This window comes from Aethalodelphis obliquidens, unplaced genomic scaffold (assembly GCF_003676395.1).
Source record: "Aethalodelphis obliquidens isolate GAN/ISIS:26980383/991018 unplaced genomic scaffold, ASM367639v1 scaffold20, whole genome shotgun sequence".
NCBI lineage: Eukaryota > Metazoa > Chordata > Mammalia > Artiodactyla > Delphinidae > Aethalodelphis > Aethalodelphis obliquidens.
In genome coordinates, this window is record NW_020837964.1 from 5250535 (window position 1) to 5262631 (window position 12097).

General features: G+C 41.8%; 1 protein-coding gene across 1 annotated transcript in view; it reads right to left on the reverse strand.

The window, feature by feature from the left end:
- Nucleotides 1-12097, reverse strand: part of CDH13 (cadherin 13) — a 1012715-nt gene that overhangs the window by 280818 nt on the left and 719800 nt on the right. The gene's annotated exons all lie outside the window — the stretch shown is intronic.

A 12097-nucleotide genomic window follows, 5' to 3' on the forward strand; every position in this document is an offset into this window, starting at 1 on the left:
TCATTTGATACACTGGTAAGTGTTTAACAACCAGCTCTCCTCGGGGTGGGGGGTGGCAGGGGGAGACACAACCTGATTTCTAAGTTTGCCAATTTTTGTGGTGTAAATACTCTCACTATGGCTAATCGATTTCAAGCTACCAAAATCTCTGAAGGTGGTGTTGGGAAGAAACATACTCAATTGGCTCTCACAATCAAGGTGGCTCAAGCTGGTACAAGCTGACTTCACCACAACTTTGCTTATGAGGAAACACTCAACACAGTGTCTGGTACAAAGTAAACTCTCAGTTGTTTATTTTATTAAAGAATTAAAAATATATGACATGCACTCACATCCCATTCATTCCCCATATATTTATTGAGTGCTTACTATGTGCCAGGCCTGGCACTAGCCACTTAATGGGGGACAAAATAGACAAGATTCCTACCTCACACAGTACAGCTTGCAGTGTGATGAGGAAGACAGGCAACAACCAGTGACAACAAGAAATGTAGGAGGACAAAAGTGGTAAGTGTGGAGAGAGGGAGTCACAGAGGGGCTTGGCTTCACTTAGGGGCACAGCCACATTTTATAAGCTGAGCTGAGTCTGGAGGCTGAGGAAGAGTCACCTAGACCTAGATGTGAGGTTCAGGGAACAGCATGTCAGCAGAGAGAATGGTATTAACAAAGACCCCAGGATGGGGTAGGAAGAGCACAGCATGTTCAAGGAAGGCCAGGGTGGGGTGCAGGGGGCATGCGGGAGTGGAATGAGGTGGGGTAAAAAGAGAAAGCAAGGGCTGGACCATGTCAAGTTAAGACAGTGGTTTATCTTTCAGAAGCAACAAGGAGCTTTGAAGGTTTTGAAGGCAGCGCCATGATATCAGTGTTTGGGAAAAAGATCACTCTACCTGCACCAATAAGGACACATTAAATGGGGCTTAACAGATGCAGGTGTGTCAGGTGTAATAAGGCTCTTAGAATGATTCAAGATAGAAATGATGGCATACCCTTGGCTAGAGTGGTGGCAGTAGACACAGAGAGAAATAGACACATTTCAGACATATTAAGGGGTGACATCAACAAGGCTGGGGCACGGGTAGGCTCTGGGGGAAACACAGGAAAGGACTGTATCTACAATTACTAAATGCTTTCTTACTTTGGACCCTGGATGGATGCTGGGTCTTTTACTGAGTTTAGGATGGAGGGAGTGGAAGAGAGATTCTCAGTTAGATTTTGAGCATGTGCACTGGAATCATTTCATCTGTTGATGATCCTTGAGGAAAGTACCCCCATCATACCAGTGGAGAATTAAGTTCAGAGCCAGTACCACACAGCTACTGAAAGGCATGGTTGGGACTCAAACACAGGTCTTATGATGAAAAACCCTATGGTTTTTCCACAATGTAACACAAACTGCATCTAACAGGGTTCATCTTAAACCTGTGGCAGCATGAATTTAGTTACTGGAAAATCGTCATTAACCTGAGCTGCAAGGTGGGACCTCAGCTTATGTACAAACAAGACTGGGCTATTAACGGTGCCCCTGCAAATTGCTTTGAACAATTTCTTCTGCACTGGACTAATGAGCCCTACGCTGCACTTCTGGGAAACCTCTCACCTTGTAAAATAAAGTCCATCCGATCGTGCTCTGAATACTGTACCTTGCTACAATGAAAAGAAAAATAAGCAATAGAAAAGATTGATTTCCCTTCACCCCACGCAAAGAAAACACTTTTCAATGAGCCTCTAAGTGTAATTCATATTTTTTGATTGAGTGTGTTTTGCACTGAGGAAAAAAAAATAATCATTGAGAACTATTACCAATACCACGATGCCGAGTAATAAGGGCATTTAAAAGACACTCTCATCCCCTGCATGGTTCCTGCATAAACAAGTGTAACATGACATGACAGTGGCTCATGGCATATTCAAGGAATCTACATCACTAAGTTTCCCTCATTTGTCACCAGGCCAACATGGCTGGATGTGGGAGGGTCCCCCTTCTCTAGGGCCAGGCTAATGAATCTTCTGGTGGCGGTGCTCCTGAGTCAAAGATTTTTAGGAGAAATCACACCTAGTCCACGAGCTAATGAAAATGGAAGTGAGGAACTGCTTCCCATCACAGACAATGAAGACAACTGCCTTTGGTAAAATTAGCAGGTGCATGAAGAGAACCATTCACGATCTTACTTACACTGGGTTAGTGTAGTTTGTCACGTATTTTCACATCATGAATTCTGTTACATGGAATAGAAGTCCCTATTTATATGGAAGCTGAGTTAGACGTCACAGTTGTTGTTTTTTTTTTTCTGCTGAGTCAATGGACCCACTTGACAAGCTTAAAGAGAAAGTAGGATAAGTTCTATTTCCCCCATTTTACAGGTAAGGAAAGTGAGGCTCCAAGATACTGGGTAACCAACTGATCACCACACCCAAAGGAATAAGAGTCAAGCCTAGAATGCAGGGCAACTCCCTCCTGGTCCTAACATTCTTCCCACGAGTAAGTTCCAGGAGTGCAGAGACTTGGTTTTGCTCCTTAGTATCTGGCGCACAGTAGGTGCTTAATAAATATTGCTGCTGGCTTCCTTGTGCCTCTCCTTCCCGGAGGCACAGTGCCATAGAGAGGCAAGGGAACTGGAAGGCAGAATACCAAGACTTCCCCTGAGAGCGTGGATAAGTAATATAACCTCTTTCGCCCTTGGTTTCTTTTCTGCAAAATGAAAATAATCCAGTCCTAACTATGCAGAGGAGCCACAAGGATCAAGTCAAACAGGGCGGTGAGAGCTTCCTTCAAACAGCACACATTGAAGGTGTCATGGTTATTTTTAAAGTAAGGAAAATACTCCCCAAGACCTGTTTGCTCTTCTTGATCAGATATGCAGCCTCCAAGGCTGTGTGTAAGAGGCAGCTGCAGAGACCCAGCTGTCTGTGTCATGCAACTTTGCATTCCAGAACTTTCCTGGGGGCCTTCGGAGCAGCTCATGACATTCATATGTGCCTCAGAGTCTTCTATACCTTTTTTTTACCCACAGTCAGAGAGACACGTGGTGGCCTCTGTGGGTCACAGCCCTCCTGGACTTCAGTCTAAAGGTTTCCCTTAAAGCTCCATTTTTACCACTATATTTACAGCAGCTGCGATCAAGGTGGTGGGGTGGGGTGATGAATCCTCCTTCACTGTTCTCTATACCACGGGAAAATATCTCAAGTGTAGGACCACAATCTGTCATCTGCCGGTCATTCCACTTGGGACACATTTCCTAACGTTTCTCAGCCTCAGTTTCCTCATCTGTGATTAGGAACCAGCATGGCACAGGATTGAATGGTAGGATGCAATGTGAGTGCTGAGTTCTGGGCCTGGAATAGCTCTAACAATGACTGCAGCATGTGCATCTGTCATATCCCAGCAGCTCATTCTGACAATTCATTCTCACTTATTCAACATGCACGACAGCCTGCTGGATAATACAGAGCTCCATATGACTGGGATCCCCGTTCGCTTCCAAGCTGTGTTCATTGTGAATCATAAATTTCCAACTGAGCAACTGGATTATACTCACAAATGACCATTTCTCAGCGATCTTGGCGCTAGCACAGCCTGAGTGACTATTCCCTGAGGTCTGGGTGATTGGAGAGCTTCCCAGTTGGTATTCCTGCTTCTACTCTTGCCTCTTTCTTCAGTCTGTCTCTCAACATAGTGGCCAAAAGGATATTAAACCATAGGTTAGATCGTGTCCCTCCTCTGTTCAAAAGCTTCCAGTGGCTCCCCGTGTCACTCAGACTACATCCAAAGTTCACACAATGACCTACAAAGACCTCCATGGTTTGTACACCTCTGCCCTACTTCCTCTCTGCTGTTATCTCCTGCTATGGTGCTTGGATGGATAATGAAAGCCATAAAGAGACAGGACCAACATGGTCCAAAGAACTCTAAAGAACTCTAACCCACGTTTGCCTTGTGACAACTTAGGTGATTCAATCAACCCAACTAAGTAACAAGTGAAAGAACTGGTGTTTAGATTGAAGTAGACAAGAGGCGCATGATAAACTACTCCCACCCCCCCACCCCCACCCAAATATCTGGAATATGGAAGGGGAAGCCACTAAGTAGAAATACGACTACTGGATAGGAATATAGGAATTTCACATCAATGCTGACAAAGAATCTTCTTACAACTTCATTTGACAATGAATGGAACGAATTTTCTTTCAAGAGAGAGTAAATTCTCCACCATTGAAATATTCAAGCAGAGGCTGGAAATTTATGAGATAGAGAAGCATGGTTTCAAACATCAGAAGGCAGATGTGATGAGACTATATTTAATATCCCCTTTAATTCAGAGAGTCTACTATTTGTAATATTGAAGAAAAGAGGGAAAATAAACAAGAACCAACTGCTTTAGCTTCAAAAATTGTAAAGCAATTAAAAGTCAACAGAGAGTGCATGTCATAGTGGAATACTGAAAAGGCATTTTACAGGAGGATCTCTGCTTGGGCCAAGTGACTGAAGCAAAATACTAATTCCTTGGAAACGTAAGTGAAAATTGGCCCCGCTCTTCTTGGCATTCTGAGGAGGAGCTGAGGTGGGGCACAGTGAAATGCTTGAGACCACGGACCAGTGGAAATGTAACCAATGGCCAATCCTAACTGAGGAAAAGGGAGTTGTTCTAATTATCAAATAACATACTAGGCTGTTGGACAGGAAATCTAGTCATATACTTTTATTTCCCTCGGGCTCTTTTCTCTTTATTTTGGATCATCTCCAGTGCTGTGTGGATGTGTGTGTGTGCGTGCATGCGTGCGCACGTGTTTCTCTATTGTCTTTTAGTGTATAATTCAACGGGTTCATTCCACAAACATGATGGCAGATCTACTCGGCACCTGGCAGGGGAATACACTGATGAACAAACTCTGGCCTGAAGGGGCTGACCCTTTTCCTTTAGGATTTGGTGTCAGAGGAGAGATTTGCAAAAAAAAAAAGTAGACCCATGTCTCATAAGGAAACCATTTGGGTTCGACCCTAGTCAAAGAGGGGTCAAAGAGACCTGCTTTGGACTGATCATGGAAAATGCGCCTCTCCTTCCACAAATGAGGTAACAGTTCTGGGTCATGAAGTGATTTCACAACACGCAATAGAGACCTTTCCGTGAAAGCTGATGTTCTGACCTCGTCTTATGGAGAGTACTGAGAAGTCACAACTAACCCAGACAGCAATATCCTGTCCCACTACCAAATACAAGCGTACCAATACGATCTCCTTAAATGATAGGCTGTGCACTCTCTTCCTCTGTAACTGTCCCACTAAGCCAAGAGGAAAAGACGCTTGCCTCCAGGAAATATATTGAGAGCAGGTATCTTTGTCCCTTAGGAGGGAAACTGGTAGAACAAATCCCTAGAACTGGTTACTAAAGATAGATGCAATGGATTTATGGTCCAGTTCTATGGTTATTTTAACAAATAAACCAAGAATAGTGGCTGAATGCATTGGAGAATAGGGAAATTTGAAACAACTGATTTAACCTGAAAACAACAGAATCAATGCACCAAATAGAATTCCCCTAAAATATAAACCATCGATTATGTGTGGCTTATTCCACAAAGGCAAGAAGAGACTATCAAGCAGATGTAGAATCTTGTCCGTTTCCTTGTCTTACAGACTGATTTCTAATATGTCTACTTATTTTTCATTCTAGCAGCAAATATTTTAGAGCATCCTACTTCCTAGGTGCCAAGCACTGAAAGATCTGATTTTGTAGGTGAGTGCTTATTTTCATGGCTTATTCAGGGAGTTATTTAACAAAGCGTTATAAATCATGAAGTGTCACTGTCATCTCTATACTAGGCATAGCTTTTTAAAAAGCGGAATTCTATCCTTTAACTTGACAACATAATAAGAAAATCTTGTCAATGAAAAAACAAACAAGCAAACAAATGAAAAAACAAACCAGAAAAGTACTGAAGTTAAAAAATCTAACCACTGAGGCTAAGCTAACGGTGACTTACAGAATGTTGCCAATGTTTTTAAAAATAAAAAATGAATTTCCCATAATAGTCAACTGTTTTTGCCTCCTGCTATTTTGCAGTGTTTCCCAGGCATTGAATCCCCTCAAGTCCCATGGAAGGTCATATCAAGCCCAATAATAAAACTCATTTTTCCCCTAACAGGATAAACACAAGCAGTCAAAATGCACCATTCTCCCTCTATTAAAATGCTGATACCTAGCCACCAAAGCTTTCACATTAATCTTATAAACGTGGATGACTCCTCTCTGTGTCATGCACAAATAGAAAATATACCAGAGACCACTTCTTTTGAAGGTTTTAGCTCAGGCCCATTGGACTAACCAGAGGGCCAGCTACAGATCACTCTGGCCCTCCTGTCACCTTTCACAAGTGAAGTGACACAGACCTGCCAAAGCTGTCAGAGGCTCTTGACTGGCTCTAAGAAACATCTTCACGGCCCTGAAAGGAGCTGCAGAAGCATACTTATTAATGTTGTTAGAGGAATAGAGGTTCATGCTGTTACAAATGGGCCCTGGTCAACTATGCAGAAAGAGGTGGTAGGGGAAAGGCAGCTGGCCACCAATGCTTAACTGCACTCAGGCCTCACAGGCGGGGGTCCCGAAGGTCCCTGCATGCCTTGCAGTGTCATCTACTGGTGTTACACTCTGTATGAGTTTCTTATGGCTGCTGTAACAAATTGCCACAATGTTAGTGGCTTAAGACAATTTAGATTTATTATCTTTTAGTTCTAGAGATCTGAAGTCTGACATGGGTCTTATGGGGGCTAAAATTAAGGTGTCAGTGTGGCTGGTTCCTTCTGGAAGCTCTAAGGGAAAACCCACTCCTTGCCTTTTCCATCTTGTAGGGGCTGCCCACATTCCTTGGCTTGTGGTGATATCACTCTGGCCTCTGTATCTCTTGTCACGTCTTTTTCTCTGGCTTTGAGCCTTGTCTGTCCATCTTACAAGGATTCCTGTGATTACCTTGGGCCCACTGGATAATCCAGGCCATTGTTCCCATCTCCAGATCCTTAACTTAATCACATCCACAAAGTCCCTTTGGCCATGTGAGGTAACATACTCACAGATCCTGAGGATTAGGACAAAGACAACTTTGACCATTTGAAGGGGCATTATTGTGCCTACCACACACTTTAAGAATAAGAAGGGAGAAAACAGAGGGGTTGTATTAATAAGGAATTTAGATTTGATAGAACAAGTGAAAAGGGCTTGTAATCATTGAGGGCCTAGGGGAGAATTAAAGACAGTCATTGATTCTAGAATTCAGCGAGCCCAAGAGGCTGGGAGATGGGCAAAAGATAAGTGTGTTTGTGATCTTCATAAAGTTAAAGAGCTGGTTAAGTAGGAGAGGAAAAGAGGATGAACAGAAGGTCATGGTCCAGGAGAAATTTTAGGGTAGGAGATATTGGAGTTGGGATATTAGCAAAGTGTGGTCTTATTAGTTGTCTGCTCAAGTGAAAGGGAGATAAACATCATTGAAATAATGGAAGTCAAGAAGCTGGACCTTCAAATCAGATGCTGAAATCACTCTGATGATGAAAGGAGAAAGGGTAGACAGGGAAACCAGGACTCAGAGCTCCAGAATCCTGATGAATGGGGCTAAGAAACCTGGAGGCCAGGGTGTGGAGGTAGTATAATCAGATGGTGTGAGCTTCAGAGAAGGAGCTGATGAAACAGGGTGATAGAAGAAAGGCTCTTCCAAGGGATCCCCCAAAATACTGACCTTAGTTTTGAAATATTAGGGTTGAGAGAATTGGAGAAAGAACCAACTCCACTTAAAAAGAAAAACAATTTTCTCTACATCACTTATCATTTGACTTATTATATATTTTATTTTTTAAACCTTGTTTATTTTCAGTCTCCCCAATAGAATATAAGCTTAATGATGGTTCAATACTATATCTTAGGACCTGTAACAGTGCTGGACAATATTAGGTGCTTTATAACTGTTGAATGAATGAAAGAATAAATAGAAGGAAGAAAGAAAAGAAGAAAAAAAAGGAAGAAAGGAAGAGAAAGAAAGAAGGGGAAAATGAAAGGTAGATATACTTTTACACTATACTGCAGGTTAGCTGGGAAAGGGCTAAGCTTCTCTAGAGGTGAGGAGGAAGGATGTGTTATAGAACATGACTGAAGACACAAGGAAGTTGAGAATAGAAAGTTCCAAAGGCAACACTGGAAGGGAGGACAAGGGAGAGGAATCAGCAGGATAAACATATTTCGAAGGGAGTCAATGAGCTAAGTAAGAATTATTTTGGGAGCGTGATCTAATTTGGGACACTCTAAACTGGCTACCCTTTTCTGTGAAGCTCCAGAGCACAGGGAGCTGGTTTTATTCAGGAACTGACACCTGGTAGAGGCTGGGCACTTACACGGTAAGTGGCTGGTTGGAGAGAAAGAATATTAAGAGCTGTGCAACTCCAGAGCTGGACCCTCCTTCCTGGATAGCTGCAAGCAACAGCCTAATAACCATCTTCCAGGGATGTCCTATGGCTCAGTTGAACATTGGTTAGAACCAACGTTAGATGACATCTTGGTCTCCTTTCAATTACTGAGTCTTCAAATTACTGGCCAGAGGGACAATCTTCCCCTCCTCCTCCCAGTTTACACTCCAGTTGTTTCATTCATTTTAATGATGCGGGAGTAGAATGACCTTTTGCAAATATCACCCACAGCTTGGAACTTGATTGGCAAAGAGCTGAATCACAGCTCTTGACCCAGGTCGTAGGCGTACTATGGTGCGACAGCAGATTCGAGCTACTCAGGAGGAGGAACAGCTCCATGGATTTAATTTCCCATTACTATGGCAACCTTGAGACTTTTGTTGCAGCAAAAGGTTAAACACAACCAAGTGTTCATTAAGATGTTCCACTAATGAATCACGCCAAATTCTTATTCGTGTGTAAATCAATGGCTGTGTGAGTATAAGGATGTATAACAAAGAGATGGTGCACAAGCCAGGGAGAGCTAACTGTCTAATCAACCTTGGGATTAAAATTGGTCTCTGACTGATACAATGGCTTCATCTGTAACATGCATGAAATAACTATAATTGAGAGGAAGAAAATCAGACATTACATAATAATATTCCAAGAGCATTTGTCTAGGATCAAGAATTATTTTTTCATTCTTGCAAAACCATTTTTGAAAATGTTTAATTTCTTCCCTTTTATCTTTGATGGACCTTAGTAATCCCTCCAAAATTAAGAGAATGGTCAAATAATAATTATATTCATTTATCTGAGTCTAGGCAATATGCCATCCAGCATTACGTCTTATGACAGCAGCTTCAAAAAGAAATAGTAACAGACATTTTCAAAGGGGGAGTCATGGCAGGAGCCTCAGGAATCCAACTGATTTGTGCAATTAGAATTAACTGACTATGGCTCTAAGGATGTTTTTGTGATGGAGCTCTGAGCACTGCACACACAAAACAAAGGGTAACTATACGAGTAAGAGGTAGGCTGGCATGTAGAAAGTCTTCAGTCCATATTAGATTTCCCTTCCCTTAACTGTTTTTCTTGGCAAAGTTCTCATTCACATCCTTTACTTGTGGGTGCCTGGAAGTCCAGTCATGGTACCCAACCAAGGCCTAGGCTGCTTTAGGATGACGGGAAATGGGGATAGGCAACCAGGATTCACTTCCCACACAATCCCGATGTTCCCTGGAGCTCTAAAGATTGCCAGGGATGCCCCAGGGGAAGCTGGAAGAAGGGCAGAGGGACTTGTGGATTTTTCAACCCCCAAACAGAGAAATACATTTTGATCTCATATATTACTGGGGCTTCACATGCAATCATTTATAATAAAGAATTTCACTGCGATAGGTACATGGCCATGACTACAGTCTTTGAGGATAGTTATAATTGTATTCTTCAATATATATACCTTTGCCTCTGAAATTATAGGGATTCTGAAAATCAGTTTAAAAAATTTATTTCAGACTCTTAGAAAAGGTCCATACAACATAGGCTTTTTTTTTTTTTCTACGCAGTCATGTTGCTACTGAAAGAGTAAGGAGTAAGTTGCTTTAGGCCTTTCTTCCTCTTTATGTTTTCATAAGAATCAAATATAATGAGAACTTTCAATAATGATGCAGTTAAAAAATGCTCTCTTGGGTAAGCATACACATGTTACGTTGAAAATACCTGCAGTGCTTTAGAGCTGCGGAGAACTTACATAATTCTTAAACCTTATCCACAAGTAAACAAAAGGAAACAAAAGAGATTCTTGTGGAATCCTTGTTATTTTTAGATTCAGGGTCAGTATAGCAGAAATTGAAAGAAACAAACATGTTTCTGATGAATTTGCAATTTTATGTAAAATTATAAATGAAAGAAAGACAGACACTGAATCGAAGAAGGAAACAAATGAAGCTTTATGGAACGTGAATCCTGTACGTTTAATTTGTCTCTGTGATGCTAGTGTCCTGCACAGCGCCAGACATGTAGCGGGCGCTCAGGAGATAATTGCCAGGCTTTCCTCCTCCTCCTCTTCCTCATAGTCATGACCCTCATTCAACATCTCTGTGTGTTTACAGGTTCCAGGCACTATCCTAAGCATCTTACTTGTATTATCACATGTAATCCTCAAAACAGTCTTATGTGGAAAATACCATTATTATCTTCCTTTTAAAGATGGAAAATCTAGGGCTTAAGTATATACAATAACTTTTCCTTCCTCCCTCCCTCCCTGCCTCCCTCGTTTCTTCCAACATTTATTGAGCACCTGTGTTTCAAGGTATTGTTTTAGGCATGAGGACACAGAATGAACAAGACAGTCAAAAATCCCTGCCCTGATGGAGCTCATGGAATCCTTCTAGTGACCAAGACCATTCAGCTAGTAAGTCACTGATGCAGGATCGGTACCCAGAGAGTCTGAATAGCATGCCAATAACACAGGAAATTATAGCCTAGTGTGATATTTAGCTTCTTCAAGATGCGTTCTTTTTTTTTTTTTTAACATCTTTATTGGAGTATAATTGCTTTACAGTGTTGTGTTAGTTTCTGTGAATCAGCTATATGTATACATATATCCCCATATCTCCTCCTTCTTGCGTCTCCCTCCCACCCTCCCTAACCCACCCCTCTAGGTGGTCACGAAGCACCGAGCTGATCTCCCTGTGCTATGCAGCTATTTCCCACTAGCTATCTATTTTATATTTGGTAGTGTATGTATGTCCATGACACTCTCTCACTTCGTCCCAGCTTACCCTTCCATCTCCCTGTGTCCTCAACTCCATTCTCTAGGTCTGTGTCTTTATCCCTGTCCTGCCCCTAGGTTCTTCAGAACCTTTTTTTTTTTTATATTCCATATATATGTGTTAGCATATGGTATTTGTTTTACTCTTTCTGACTTACTTCACTCTGTATGACAGACTCTAGGTCCATCCACCTCACTACAAATAACTCAATTTCGTTTCTTTCTATGGCTGAGTAATATTCCATTATATATATGTGCCATTCATCTGTCCATGGACACCTAGGTTGCTTCCATGTCCTGGCTATTGTAAATAGGGCTGCAGTGAACATTGGGGTACGTGACTCTTTCTGAATTATAGTTTTCTCAGGGTATATGCCCAGTAGTGGGATTGCTGGGTCGTATGGTAGTTCTGTTTTTAGATTTTTACGGAACCTCCCTAGTGTTCTCCATAGTGGCTGTATCAATTTACATTCCCACCAACAGTGCAAGAGGGTTCACTTTTCTCCACACCCTCTTCAGCATGTACTGTTTGCAGATTTTTTGATGATGGTCATTCTGACCGGTGTGAGGTGATACCTCATTGTAGTTTTGATTTGCATTTCTCTAATGATTAGTGATGTTGAGCATCCTTTCATGTGTTTGTTGGCAATCTGTATATCTTCTTTGGAGAAATGTCTATTTAGGTCTTCTCATTTTTGGATTGGGTTGTTTGTTTTTTTGATATTGAGCTGCATGACCTGCTTGTACATTTTGGAGATTAACCCTTTCTCAGTTGCTTCATTTGCCAATATTTTCTCCCATTCTGAGGGTAGTCTTTTCGTCTTGTTTATGGTTTCCTTTGCTGTGCAAAAGCTTTGAAGTTTCATTAGGTGCCATTTGTTTGTTTTTGTTTCCAT